The sequence below is a fragment of the Talpa europaea genome (genome assembly GCF_964194135.1).
Source record: "Talpa europaea genome assembly, chromosome: 3".
In the NCBI taxonomy this organism is placed as follows: Eukaryota; Metazoa; Chordata; class Mammalia; order Eulipotyphla; family Talpidae; genus Talpa; species Talpa europaea.
The window spans coordinates 22,731,207-22,745,731 of NC_140069.1; positions in this window are offsets into that span (position 1 = coordinate 22,731,207).

Here is a 14,525-nt window from a genome sequence, read left to right on the forward strand (position 1 = left end):
AAGTCTGAATTTCAATTATTCTGACAGACATAGTGGACCCATTACTGGAATGATCCTCTTGGGCTGCACACTTCTACTTCTAATAATGATGAGACAAATACTTGAAGGTCATGTTTGAATGATAATAACATCTATGAATTGAAGAAATAATCATTTTGGAATTATCTATATAATTCCAAGGAGCCAGACATTGCTGTCCTACATATTCTTTTACGTAGTGTGGGAACATTTCTCCCACATTTCCTATGCTGTGCCATTCCAACTCTGACATTTTAGGGCATTCTGTGCCCATATCTAGAAGGTTCTTCCTCTTATCTATGCAAATTCTGTCTGTTTCTCACAGTTAGTTAAAGATGTCTTTTTTTTTTTTTTCATGAGGATTTTCCTTCTGTGGTAGCTCTATATCATCAATTAGTTCATTCAAAAAATATTTATTGAGTGACACATAAGTCTGACTCAGTTCTTGGCCCAAATGGTGTAGCAGTGAACAGGCTCAGACCTCCTTTTTCATGGAGAAATGATAGGTGGGAGAAATTAACTATGAAAAATATATTTCTCTCTAGATAGACATATAGACAGATAAATAGTTAAAGATAGATGTATAAGTAGATAGATGGCTATACAGGTGGATGGAAAAATAGATTAGAGATATATTTGATAAAGACTATAAGGAAAAATAAATAGCAAATATATAATAAATAGGAGAGAATACAATGATGTAATGATCATTGTGTGTGTGGTAGTACGCCATTGTTTTAGCCAGAATTTCTGCTGCCATACTGCAAACTTCTTAAAGAGATGGGCCCTGTGCTGCTTCTCCTATCTTCTCATTAATGCCGAGCACAGGGCTGGACTTGGGTAATAGGCTTAACAGGTAGGTATTTGTTTATTGAGTTTTTCACTTTTCATCCAGATATTTTGGCATCAGAAGGATGGTTTTAGTTTCCATTGAAATGTCAAATTGGTCTAAACAGGCTGGCTTAGAGATTTGTTTGGCTTCATATTTATATGCAGAACAATATGCCCTAAATAAATCCAAAGGGATTCAATAACAATTTTGGCAGCAGTTTCTATTTCATGCTTCTATTTTTCTCTTTCTTGGTTTTCCCCCATGTCCTTGTATTACCAGGAGATTTCCTACTTCAATTAGTATGTCTCTACCCAATGACCTTTCACCCTTGCCCTGCACAGATGAACAAACTAAGCCAGAAAGGAAGGCAGGGTCATGTTAGAGGTTATTGAAGGGTGGCATTTGGATCTGGGAGTAGTGCAAGTGTGTATGGGTTAGTTCCCTTCTCCAGTTATGCCTCAACTCCTCAGTGCTCACTAAACCTGCCCCGGGAGAGTACACACTATTTAAAAGAAAAACTGGATTTTCGCCCAGGAAATTATCATGGACAGTGCCAGGAAGAAGAAAAACAGAGTGAGAGGAAAGAGAAGAGGGGCAAAGGAAAAAGTTACATCTCAGGTGGTAAAACCTGAACTAGCCCCAAAATCATTTTCCAGGTTCAAACATGGCATTCCCAGATATAGTTTCTCAAACCTACTGAACTTCCAAATGGTGTTAGGAAGAATCCACTGGGCTTGGAGTTTGGAAAATTCGTGGTATTTTTGGAAAGGGTTTTTAAACATTACTAGTCTTCATAGAAACAAACCCAATCATCAGATTTGCTCTGTACTGTTTGCACTTTCCATCCTATTTATTAATGCATGCTTGCTTTGTAAAACAAATGTAAACTGCTCTAAATTAGACCTCTGTGAATACCAGGCATTCTGCTTGTTCTGTTTTCATTTCAGCCTCACCACTATCCCAGGGAGGAGTACAGGATTACTTCCCTGTCACAAGAAGAAGAAACCCAAGTCTGAAGCCTTTCCCAAGCACACAGTAGTTCACTATCAGAACAGGGATTTGAACCTAAGACTGGAGTCACAGATTCCATGAATTCCTTATGTCTTTTAATAGGATCAGATTATTCAGGTGAAAATTACAATTATATATTTTACAGATCATTGAAAATAGTCTCACTTCTCATACATGCATGCACACATGCATGCTTACATACATACACAGCCTAGATACAGATGGGTGTAAGTAGACTAACAGGTCACGTTGCTTTTCACTCTTAACTGCTGCCATGCTGATCTTCAGCATGATTTCCTTTTATTGCTCAGATACCTCTTAGGCCCTAGGCAAGTAGACTGGATTTTATGGCCATGATTATTTATAGTCATGCTTTATTTGGTTTGCCATGTAGGGATTTATCCAGAAGATCTCCACCTCTCTTACAGGTGTCAAATAACCAATGTTACTATGGGATTGGAAAGTATTTTTTTTTTATGGATATCAGATAAGAATGTAAAGAAAGAGAAGGGAAACTGTTTTCTAAGTAGACTTCAGAGGTAAAGATTAAAAAAGGAAATAAAATTCCTTTAAGCACTTGGACACTGAAATTCTAATTTGCAGTCCATATTTCATGATACAAATTATAACAGTATGGAAAATAATATGGGAGTATGTCAACATCATGTAGTTGAAAGTCGTGATTACCTGGGGCAAATCCTGGTGCTAGTTTTCTTATATGCAAAATAAAAGGATTTATCACTTGATGTCAGAATTTTATGATCTTTTTAAATTTCCCTTCATTAAAATTAATCCTGTATTTTTGAACCTCCAAACTGACTTAAACCAATAATATTCTAAATATTATTTTAGGATGTTTTTTACTTTAATAACTATCTGAATCAAAGACCAGTGGTATGTGGGACTATAGCCATTTTTGTATTTATAATTCACCTACAATGGCATGGATTTCATTAACCTCACTGTGCCATGACCCATTTGGGGGTCATATGAAGTTTGGAGGTTCAAAGCGGTAATATTTGCTCTCTTGCTGAGAAGTTCTCATTAGCAGTATTCAGTCCATCTTTGTAGAACTAGCCTGCCTCAGGACCTTTTACCTAATAAAATCGACAGAGCAACCTGTCAGGAGGCTGGCAGCCAGGAGTAACAAGCATACAGTAAGTGTGAGGAGCCAACAGCCTGCTGCTTTGGGTGAGTAAATACAGCACCCTTAGCCAAAACCATCAGAACAGCTGTCACGCTGAAGTCGTAGCACAAGGTTACAGGACATGGCATCCAGGAAACAGTAGAAGGATGGATAGGTAACACACTTCAGCAGTGGCTAAAGGTCAGAAAGAAAAGAGAGATCTTTTAAGCTGAGTGAAGAAAGAGGCATAAGGAAGTGTTTATACAAACAATTTCCAAAGTAATCTAGAAATGTTCTATGGAAGTCATTGAAACTTTGTAGTGAAACCACAGTAACCTCTGGTCTCAGTTCTTTGTGGGGACGTGGGTATGCATGAGAACATACAACATTTCTACCAAATTGAGTTCCAGATAAGCAAAGGTAATTCAGCAGATAACAGTGCATTTCTGAAATTTTAAGTATTACTGAATATGTCACCGTTATACTGGTATAGCCTATTTCCTTGGTGTTAGGGAAGCATGCATTTTCTTTCCATAGCCTATGGTAGTATGGTAAGACTTATGTGGTTTTTTTTTTTCTCTTTTTAATATAGGGTTTCCCAAAATAATGTATGGATTTCATTCAATTTTCCTGTCTAGATATATGTTCATCCTAATAGTTTTTAATGATGGTTTCTTATGTAGACTAGCTCAACTAATTTTGATATTAAAATTTTATATATTTGACTTGACTAAAAAGATGTCATCTTGTTCCCGTCTGACTGACTCCATGACTGTAGAGGTTATATAACAGTACATGCACTAGGACATTGCTACTTTACTAATAGTATGTCTCAGAGTATTGTAGGACAGTCACATTTAAAATAATTCAACTTAAAATAATTTTAGAAGGAATTTTCATAAATTAGGGGTTGCTATCTTTTGGGAAACCTGATACTCATCAACCAAACTTAGGGATTTCTCTTTTAAAGTTGTAATTTGGTTCACTAGTGACCTCAGGAAAGGCCTATCGTGGCTATAGCTGTCCCAGAATTATATTTTTTAATGAAGAATTGGCAGAATTGAGAAGTGATACCTTACTGGCTAGTGATACCTGGGAGCCAAAAACAGGGAGGCATGTATCCACCTGCAAGGAAATCAATCTGCCCACACATGGAAGGAGGGAAAGGAAGTGGTGTTGGAAGAGGAGGAGAGAGTCACTCAGCCTCCTCACTGCTAACTGAAGATAAGGGAGGGAGATTGATAGAAATTGCTTTTTTACTCACCAAAAATGAATAATGATAATAGATTAGAATGTGTTGACTCAAATAGAAGAAAAAAGAATTTGCTTCCTTGCAGGAATAAGCGCAAGAGATCTGAAGAAAAAAACTGGATTGTTTAGGCTATGTCAAAACATAATCACAAGAAGGCCTGGGCCCTACTAGTCCTAGTTTCCTGGGGGCAGTTCCACTCTCGCAGGGGTGCTAATGGAGCAGAAGCCCCAGCATGTGGGAGGGGGAAATGAGGAGCTGTTCTCAAAATTCATTATTGGCTTGTCTAGCGGACTGCCGCACTCAGAGACTGGAGCCCCAAAGTAGCAAAGTTGGTAGAAAAGGGGATTGCAGAGGTGACAAAAGCTATAGGCAGAAATAAGAATGTCTGCCACAGAGACTAGCAGTGGATTCTCTGGGAGACAGAAGGACAGGATTCCAGAGGTGTCCCCCACAACTATCCTGCTACCAGGATAGGGGAAGCAAATAAGGGACTCCCCTGAGGGAAGCATTTGGAGGGACTGTCCTGCCCAGTGATTCAGTCCTCATGTCCCTACTCTCTGTGTTCTAACTATAGCCAGCCCTGGAGAGAAATTTTTATGAACAAATCAGAATCAAAGAATGAATGAAAAATGAGAAGAATGAATAAATGACTATTCTGCCCATTAGAGGTTTCTCTGTCCATATACTTATTTATTTATTTTTTAAGGATTTATTTATTATTTTTTAATTTATTTATACAAGCACTGGGTACAGTCAGAAGTGCAGGAGGGTGAGAGAATTCACCAGAGCCAGAGCGGGGACCAGAACAGGCAGAAGGACTGAAGCACACTGCTGAGGGGAGCAGTGGGCGGCAGGAGAGGTCTGCACGACATGCGGGACCCTCGGACCCTCGCCCGTGGCCGGGGATCGAACCGGTGCTGCAGAGGCTGCGGGCAGCTTCGCAACCCAGCGCTCAACCACTGTGCCACCAGGGGAGGCCCCACTCTCATGTATTTTGTACCATGCATTTAAAAGGAAAAAAAAAAAAAAAAAAACAACGATATAGGCCAGGTTTGTTTTTCTAATTTCATAGACTGAGAAACCAAGTTCATGATGGTAAGTAACGGCTAAAGGCTTCATAGTCTATATGTGAACCAGACTAGGCTGTGATTCCAGTTCTTCCCTGGTTTTGTTTTAATTTTTTTTTTGTTTGAATGGTTTATACATTCATATGATTCAAAAATCCACTGTAACAGCATTAAGAAGTCCTTCTATGACCCCTGTCCCTGTCCATTCTAGTCACCTCCTTTTATAAACAAAAGATATTATGCTGCATACCCTGTTTTATGACTCTTTCCATGTCCTTACTTTGAGAGCTTCCTCCTTGCTAATTCTAGCTGTATAGCACTCTCTTGAGTGGGAGTTCCTCAGTACATCTTACAAGTCTGAATTTCATGATGCTTGGGTTGTTTTGCTATTACAAATAAGGTTTTTGTGGATAGTTGAACATAACATAATTTCAAGGATATACTTCCCTAGTAAGATAATTCCCAAAACAAAGTTCTGGATCCAAAAATAAATGCATTTATAATTAAGAAAAAATTATTAAATTTCTGTTCATAGGAGTTGCAGTTTTTCACTTTTGTGTGTAATGTATGAGTGTCAATCCCTAAATTTGCCCAATAAATTTGTGTTATCTAACTTTTGAATTTTTGCCTATATGATTATTTAGGCTGTTCATTTTAATTTTAAATTAAATTGAATTATAACTCTAATTTGTATTTTTATCTTATGAGTTATATAATTCATATTTTCCTATAATTTTTCTCTGTAATTTTCATTTGATTTTGCTTATATGGTCTTTTTATTTACCAATCAAACTTTTAATATTTTTGGGTAGTCAGAATGATAAACTTAAATTTTTTAAAGGACCTCAGATTTTAAGTTAGAATTTTTTCTTTTTTTTTTTTTAAGATTTATTTATTTATCTATACAAGCACTGGGTACAGTCAGAAGCACGGGAGGGTGAGAGAATTCACCAGAGCCAGAGGAGGGAGCAGAGCAGGCAGAAGGACCGAAGTACACTGCTGAGGGGAGCAGCGGGCTGCAGGAGAGGTCTGCACGCCATGTGGGACCCTCCTCTGGTGGCCAGGGAGCAGCCGGGGATCGAACCGGCGCTGCAGAGGCTGCGGGCAGCTTCGCAACCCAGCGCTCAACCGCTGCGCCACCAGGGAGGCCCTGGTTTACAACATTATATATGATTTAGAAGTAGAGGATCACCCCCTTCTGGTATGTTACCACACCATACCTGATGGCCAGGCTCCCATAGGCCTCCAGCATAGCCTCCATGCCCTCTCTCCACTTTGCTCTCCTCCACCTCTCTGTCTATAGCCTCATTTGTCCCTTCAGATTTCTAGGGTTTATACTTCCTTTGCTTTAGTTTTATTTTATTTACCCTGTGTTTTGTTTCTATAACCCACATATAAGTGACACCATCTGGTATAATGTGTCTTTTTTGGGCCCACCTGAACAATCTCACCATCTCAAGGTTATAAATACCTACAAAAATCTCTTTTGTCATATAAGCTAACATATGTACAGGTTTCAGGTATTAGGATATGAACTTTTTTTTTTTTTGGAAAGAGGGCATTTTATCTAGCACACTCATCTCCTTAAATACTTGCTCATATATCACCTTGACAATGACCATCCTATTTAAGTCCACCATCACTACAGTATTCCCTCTATTGTACTCTCTTTATTTATTTATTTAAAGATTTATTTATTCATGCATACAAGAACCGGGGTACAGGCCAGATGCGTGGGAGGGTGAGAGGATTCACCAGAGACAGAGCAGGAAAAGAACAGGCAGACTGACTGAAATACACTGCTAGGGGAGCAGCGGGTGAGACAGGAGAGGTCTGCCAGCCATGTGGGATTTTCCCTGGTCCGGCTGTGTTCAACTACCTGCACCACCAGGAGAGGCCCCTATTTATTTCTTTATAACACAAATTACATATAATATACAATGTGTTGTATGTTAATCATTTAGTTGTTTTGTTTGTACTGTCTTTTCCACAGGTATATGGAGAATGTAAGCTGTGTGGTATCAAGAAAGTTTTTGTTTCTTTCACTGCTGACCCCCAACATGAGAGCAGGGCTTGTCATATGATATCGCCTCAACAGATATTTGTTGAACTAATGGATGACTGAGTAGGGATAAAACACATGGATCTAACCTTTTCTATGATAGACTTTACAAATACAAATGTATTTATTTCTTTCTTTTTTTAAAGATATATTTATTTATTTATACAAGCACTGGGTACAGTCAGAAGTGCGGGAGGGTGAGACAAATCACCAGAGTCAGAGGGGAGAACAGAGAAGGCAGACTGACGAAGCACACTGCTGAGGGGAGCAGCGGGCGGCAGGAGAGGTCTGCGCGCCATGTGGGACCCTCACCGGTGGCGGGGGATCGAAGCACTGCTGCAGAGGCTGCGGGCAGCTTCGCAACCCAGTGCTCAACCGCTGCGCCACCGGGGAGGCCCAATACAAATGTATTTCAAAGATGAAATATAATTGAAACAGCATCTGCATGGATTCTTTAAAGAATTTATAAACTTATTTCTGCTGGACTTTACTCACTATATATTAAGTAATAGAATTTGCTATATATTCATATGTGTATCCTTGGCACTTTTAGTGAATAATTCATTACAGGAAGTGGATAGCATATCTTGTTAGACCTAATTTGAACTATAAGTTGTTATTTTCATAACTTTATCAAGTTGAGTGCCATCCCTGTATTTCTATTTTTCTGAGAGTTATGAATGGATGTTATATGTTGTCACATGCTTTTTCTGTGTAAGTAGATATGATCAGATGATTTTTCTACTTTAGCCTATTAATATGCTTAAAAGCTGGCCATAGATCTGAACATATAGCAGGGAAGGGGGGAGGGTGAAAACAGGAGGGAAGAGCACAAGGGACTGCAGTGATGGATCACAGGTGCTATGGTAGTGGGAGAACAGCAGGGATGACACCTGAGGGTAGAAATAAAATCCTGTACCAAAATTAACAGAGATGTAAAAAATAAATAAATACCTGCTAATATGGTGAATTATACTGAAATAAATTTTACCTGTTCATGGTATATAATTTTTATTATGTTGCTGAATTCTCCTCTCTAATGTATCTTGTTAAGAATTCTGCATGTCTATTCATGAAGGATATCTGTCTGTAGCTTTTATTTTTTGTACTATCTTTGTCTTGTTTCAATAGGGACTTCATAGAATGAGTCTGGAGTGCCCTTCCCTTTTATTTTCCTATAAGATATTATGAAGAAGTTTCAGCCAGGATAGTAAGTTAAGGAGGGGAACAAAAGACAAATTGGAAAGGAATTAAAAAAAAGTAAACTGTCCTTATTTACAGATAAGGCCCTGTTAAAATGCCATCTATCCATTTTTCTGTCTAACCTTGGACAGGTTTATTGTTTTCTAAAGCTTCAGTGTCTTCATCTATGAAATGGATATGATATGCTTGTTTCAAGGGTTAAATCTGATAATATATGTGAAATGATCAACATATAGTAAGTTTACTAATATATATATATTTTTTTCTTGGTTTCTTTCATTTTTAACTCAAAAATTTCAGTTGATCTAATTGACTTATGACATTCTTTGATTTTTATTGGTTTAATGAATAGGGAAATGTATGCTAAAATCTAAAAGATAATTAACTTGGGAATCCAAATGAGCTGATATTTTCAAAGGATTGACTGACTTAGGGTTTGTAGATGTGTAATGGTTAAAAGCCTCATCTCTGGAGTGAGAAAAATTCTGGATTTAATCCTGCCTGAAATTTTTCTGTTTTTCTTCTGTAAGCTGATGGTAATTAGTTCCTTCATACTAGGTTATTGTGATGTTTGTAACAGAAGATACTGTCGATACAGTTATTAGCACAATCTTGGACATATCATAGGTACTCAATGAATGTTAGTTATTATTAAACTGAAGGTAATTGATTCCTAACTGCTCCTTTAAATATTAACTCTCCTCTCCCTTTTTTTGAACTGATATGTTTTTATGACTCTTTGAGGGATGTCAGGAAGGAATGTAAATTCTCCAAGGGGAATGCAACTCTTGAAAAGAAATGTGTTTACCATTTCTCCAGCACTCTGAAATGAAAGACTAAAAAAGAGTGAAGACTTACTCTTCATATACTAAATACCTTCACTATTCTTTCCACTGCCAGAATCAAGAGAAGAGCTGTTGAAGCTCCTGGTCAATCATTAGTTTTAATTTCAAACTTTCAGTTGGGCATTTCTGCCAGTAGACAGCATTACGAATGGGACAACTGTTACTCCTCTCCATGACTTCCTGGTTGATCCCAGGAAAGTTCTTCAAATGCTCTCTGGCAGTGTAAATGCAGAAAGAAGCCTCTGTTTCAGAGTTTTTTCTGTTGTTTTTCAGATTTGATTACAGAATGGAAATGGTCCCCAAACACTCTGGACATGGTAGAAACTGATCTTCAGGGAGAGCAGTTATAATTACCCTTTCCACAGATACGTTGAAATGAGGTACTGCTTCATTCATTTTGCAAGAGAGGATGAGACTATTCTTGATAGCACTAAGCCGCATTTCCCAAAGTACATTCCACAGGGGACACTAATCTTCTGATGGGTGCCACATGGACAAATATTTACTTTAATAATCTGTATTTATTTTAATATCCATTAGGAAAAAAAGCACAGTTGCTTGGGTTTTCAGGAACTATTGTTTAAAATAAATCTAAGACATGTAGAAAGCCTAAAATTTGAGTTATGGAAATATTAGGTAAGCAATAGTATAAGGAGCATGTATACAGTTTTGGTAAATACAGTGAAGGTAAATGTGAGATGAATTGGGAAACATTTTTCATAATATGCAGGCTGTTTGGTGTCCCCAGAGCTAAACATGATCTATCTGAATATATTACACATAGAAGGAACATTTTACTACAGAGACAACATGGCCATGATAATATTTTTTGATTTTTCAGTCATCTATGGTTGTCTTTTGTCATAGCCTTTCTTGTAACACAAGTTTCCCCTTTAAAGATTTTTATTAATTTTTAGAGAATGATAAAGAGGGAAATACAAGGTGCATATTCAGTGAAAAAGAAAGAGCACATTTTCAAACTTCATTTTCAATTTTTTGCTTCATTTAAGATTACATTCAAAGGACCAGTCTTTGCCAATCAATTTATGAACTAAGAGCCTGGTTAAAACCATAATATTTTCACATTTTATATATCACTGGAATTTATTTTCTAATTTAATCACCAAATTCCTAATCCTGTTAGAGCCTGAAGAGGAATGAAATTAGCTTTGTAGAAAAAAAAATAGATAAAATAAGGTTTCCTTTGCTTATGCACAAGTTTTGCCAAGCTGAATATTTCTTAGCAGATAATAGTAGAATGTTTCAGTTCTTTTTCATCCTATCAGAGGCAAACACTTGCTGCTTTATCTCCCCATCCCAGGAAGCAGAATGCGGTGATATATGCCACAAGTCTATTCATAAATGAAGCTCTTAAAAATTAGGTCATCTAGTTTTATTGGCTGGAAATGAGTTGGATGCAAAGTCACAGCAATACAGCCATAAATGGCATTCACATCAACCCCTATGGTTTCCAGAGAGTAAAATTCTTACCACACTATCAGTGTTACTGGTTTGTATGTTTGATCTGCTAGATGTCTTGATGGTCCTGTTATAGAGCAACCCCAATAATAAACGGGTTCCTGGTTGTGGGTCCTCACCCGCACGCTTTAAAGGGACTTATGAATACTCCACTACAGACACACACAAAAGGTTAATAAAAGGTTTATTTACAAGAGAAAAGGAAATAAGGAAAATGTACAACTCAGGGAGAAAATAGGGAAATAAAGTCTTTAATGCGTCCTACCCGATCCGATGACCTGGAAACCCAAAGTCGCTCTCCGAGCTGGCCAGACGCTGCGAGCTGGCGGAGAGCCAAAATGGGGATCCCCCAAAACCCACGTGTCTGCCTTTTATATCCACCTGGCTGCTCAACCCCACCCTCAGGTCCCAGCCACCTTCCCTTTGGTGGTGATGGGATTTGGAGTTCCCAGTGTCTTTGGCTTTGGCCTGGGGTGGGGTGGAGTCCACAAAGCCTGTATGGAATTAGCTTTGGGACATCCTTTTCCCCCTAACTGTCCCAGTCCCAGAATAGTACATTTTTGTTAAATTGTTTCCAACTTCTGACATTCATTCAGCAGGTATTTATTGAATACCTATAGTATGTCAGACCGTACTGTTGCAGTAGTAAAGTAGAACACTGAAGTATATGTGCTCCAGGAAATTAGAGCTGTTTATGGGAGCTATCACTGTGAACAGGGTCACCTACCCATATTAAAATTTGTTTCTCTAATACTGTGAATTTTCAGAGGTTCCATAGTGATTTTAAACAAGAGGAAAAAGTGATAGGGAATAGAGTTAGGTAAACCTAGTCTTAAAATTCAATTAAAAAAAATTAAAAACAGCATATTTTTGAGCACCAGAATGAGAATTCACATTTAGAAACTACAGCGACTACCAGTGAGAACATTTTATATGCTTTATACACTGCTCGTTATTTTCTATCCATTATCTAATTTTTATATCCCTTTTTACCAAAGTGGTATTATATTATCATTGTCGTTTTACAGATAAGCAAACTGAGCTTAGAGTAATTGTATTATTGAGTGCAATCCAATATGTAATAGCACAAACAAGAAATAAACAAAATCAAAAATAAAGCAATCTGTCTTCTATTTAACCATGATGGAACAATTCATCCACTCTGGCAGCAGGAAAGAGAGAAGTGAGATTAGATTAACAGAAAGTATGACTGTAAGACTAAAAGAGGAAGAATGGACAATTTTAGAAAAATTCAAGGACCTTGTTTACATAATATTTTATATCTGAGTTTGTAATATTTTTGGATGATCCTTTTTTTTTTTTTACACTGAAGAGCCAAGTTTGTGATAACTCTTGCCACAAACACAAAATCACAAAAAAAGTTCTATATTTTTTAATTACTGCTCAGTGAAGAGCATTTATCAGCTTTGGCCACAAGGATTAGCTACCATCCAAATCCCATTTGGTACCATGATTCACCCAATGGTATTCCAGTCATTCCTTTTAAATACATGTTGTTTCTGAAAACATGTAAAATACGTGCTCTGTCTAAAGTTAGAGACATTGAGACAGAACTTTTTTTCTCTCTCGTTTAATAATCAAGACTTCAGAAGAGAAAATAAGAAATAAGGAGACAGTAAAGGCAAAGTGGTTTACATGCTTTTCCCTCTTATAAAATCTAATTTTGCTGAGTTCCCAATGAAAATCTTTCACTATTCTGGTATTAAGGGAATGTTGGCATCTGTATTTCTATTTGGTACAGTCTCAGCTGTCTGTTTAATTTTCTAACTTGGGCAATTGTAGAAGCTATCCCTGTTGTGGACTTGACAAGTAATCTCACACTGGAAGGTATTTCTGAGATGTTTCTTGAAAGGTTCTTCAACCATGGCAATGACCATAGGTGGCAGGAAGTGTTAAGTACTATTCCAGTGTCACTCCTGGGACTTGCTTTGGAACTTGTAAATGCCAAGTCTCTTAAGTGACTCTCCAGAAAGTGAGATCTTGGAGCCTAAGCAAAATCAGCACATATAAATCTCCAAGGAGGGTGAACACTTCTATGTCTTTAGATGTCATGAGAGAATTAATGAATCAGCCAGAGAATCAACTGGATCACAAATATTTATCAGTTGCCTCCTTTGTGCCAGGAAATGTGGATAGAGTGTTCTATAATACAGAGACAGCCCCAGGTCTAATCTAGTTTTAAAGAAGTTCTAATCTAGTTTTAAAGACCAATATGAAATTAATGATTTCAATTGCATTCCCATTTACAGTCTGAGTAACCCAGATGTTAGTCATCCTCATATATGGTACAAGGACTAACAACCCTAAACAACTAACAACCTAACCCTAAACAACTAACAACCCTAGGACTAACAATCCTAAAGAAGTCACTTGCCCCAAATCATTTATTTTAGTTGGTAAAATAAGAGAGAATTTACCTAAAAAGAAACACCATTTCACTCCAAACCTCCATAGTTGATACATCTTAGCAAGTTTTTGACAGCCACTAGTTTTGACTCCTCTTTAAGACTCTCTAATTCTAGTCCCTGATTTCTATATTTTTCCTTGAGTCCCTTCGCTCGTTGTATCCTTTCTTAGAACAAAGTAATTCTCTCAGAAGCTTCCAACTTGTATAGTTATAGTTAAAAACTGACATAGCAAGTAATGCTATATGTCATCAGTAATTTGTCTCATCAAAATGCAGGAGAGCATACAATTTTTATATTTCTCACCTACCTAAATGCCTCCATTTCTCACCTTCATCCACTGCAGTGTTTCCAGCTCTTTGCAAAGTACTGCCAATTAGTCTGGGAATTCCCAGTGGATATTTCACACGTACTCATGAAGTGCTGTCAGACATCAGGTGATATCCTCCATCTTCTTTATTTTCACATTCAGCTCCCTGTGGTGTTTGTGCCTATTGTGGAAACTTTTCTGCCTACATAGTTGAGTGAAGGGGTCTTGGCACTGCCTTAAGGGATCACAGCAAGTGCCCTCCTTTTAAACAAAGCTGTCATTTTCATAGCCTTACTGACATCCTGATCCCTAAAAATCAGAGGCATAGAATGTTTCCCTAGGAGTATGAAATATATCCTAAGAATATATTGATATAATAATACACGCTAAATGACATTGGATTCAGTACACAGAGAGAATACTTTCCCATCTCCTTTCCTGTTATACGCATAGTCTTATGAATACCAGAGGAGTGCCTGAGATGCTGGTTTTTTTTTTTTTTTTTTTTAATAGAGGCATGCTTTATTTATTTGTTTGCTGGTTTGTTTGTTTGTTTTTGTTTATACATGCACTGGGTACAGTCAGAAGCGCGGGAGGGTGAGAGAATTCACCAGAGCCAGAGCGGAGAGCAGAGCAGGCAGAAGGACCAAAGTACACTGCTGAGGGGAGCAGCGGGCGGCAGGAGAGGTCTGCGCGCCACGTGGGACCCTCCTCCGGTGGCCGGGGAGCAGCCGGGGATCGAACCGGCGCCGCAGAGGCCGCGGGCAGCTTCGCAACCCAGCGCTCAACCGCTGCGCCACCGGGGAGGCCCAGATGCTGTTGAGATAGGAAATCTGTTGCCACTTTGCATAGGGAATGGGATGAGGGAAGCAGCAGTGATGGAGCAGGTTTGCA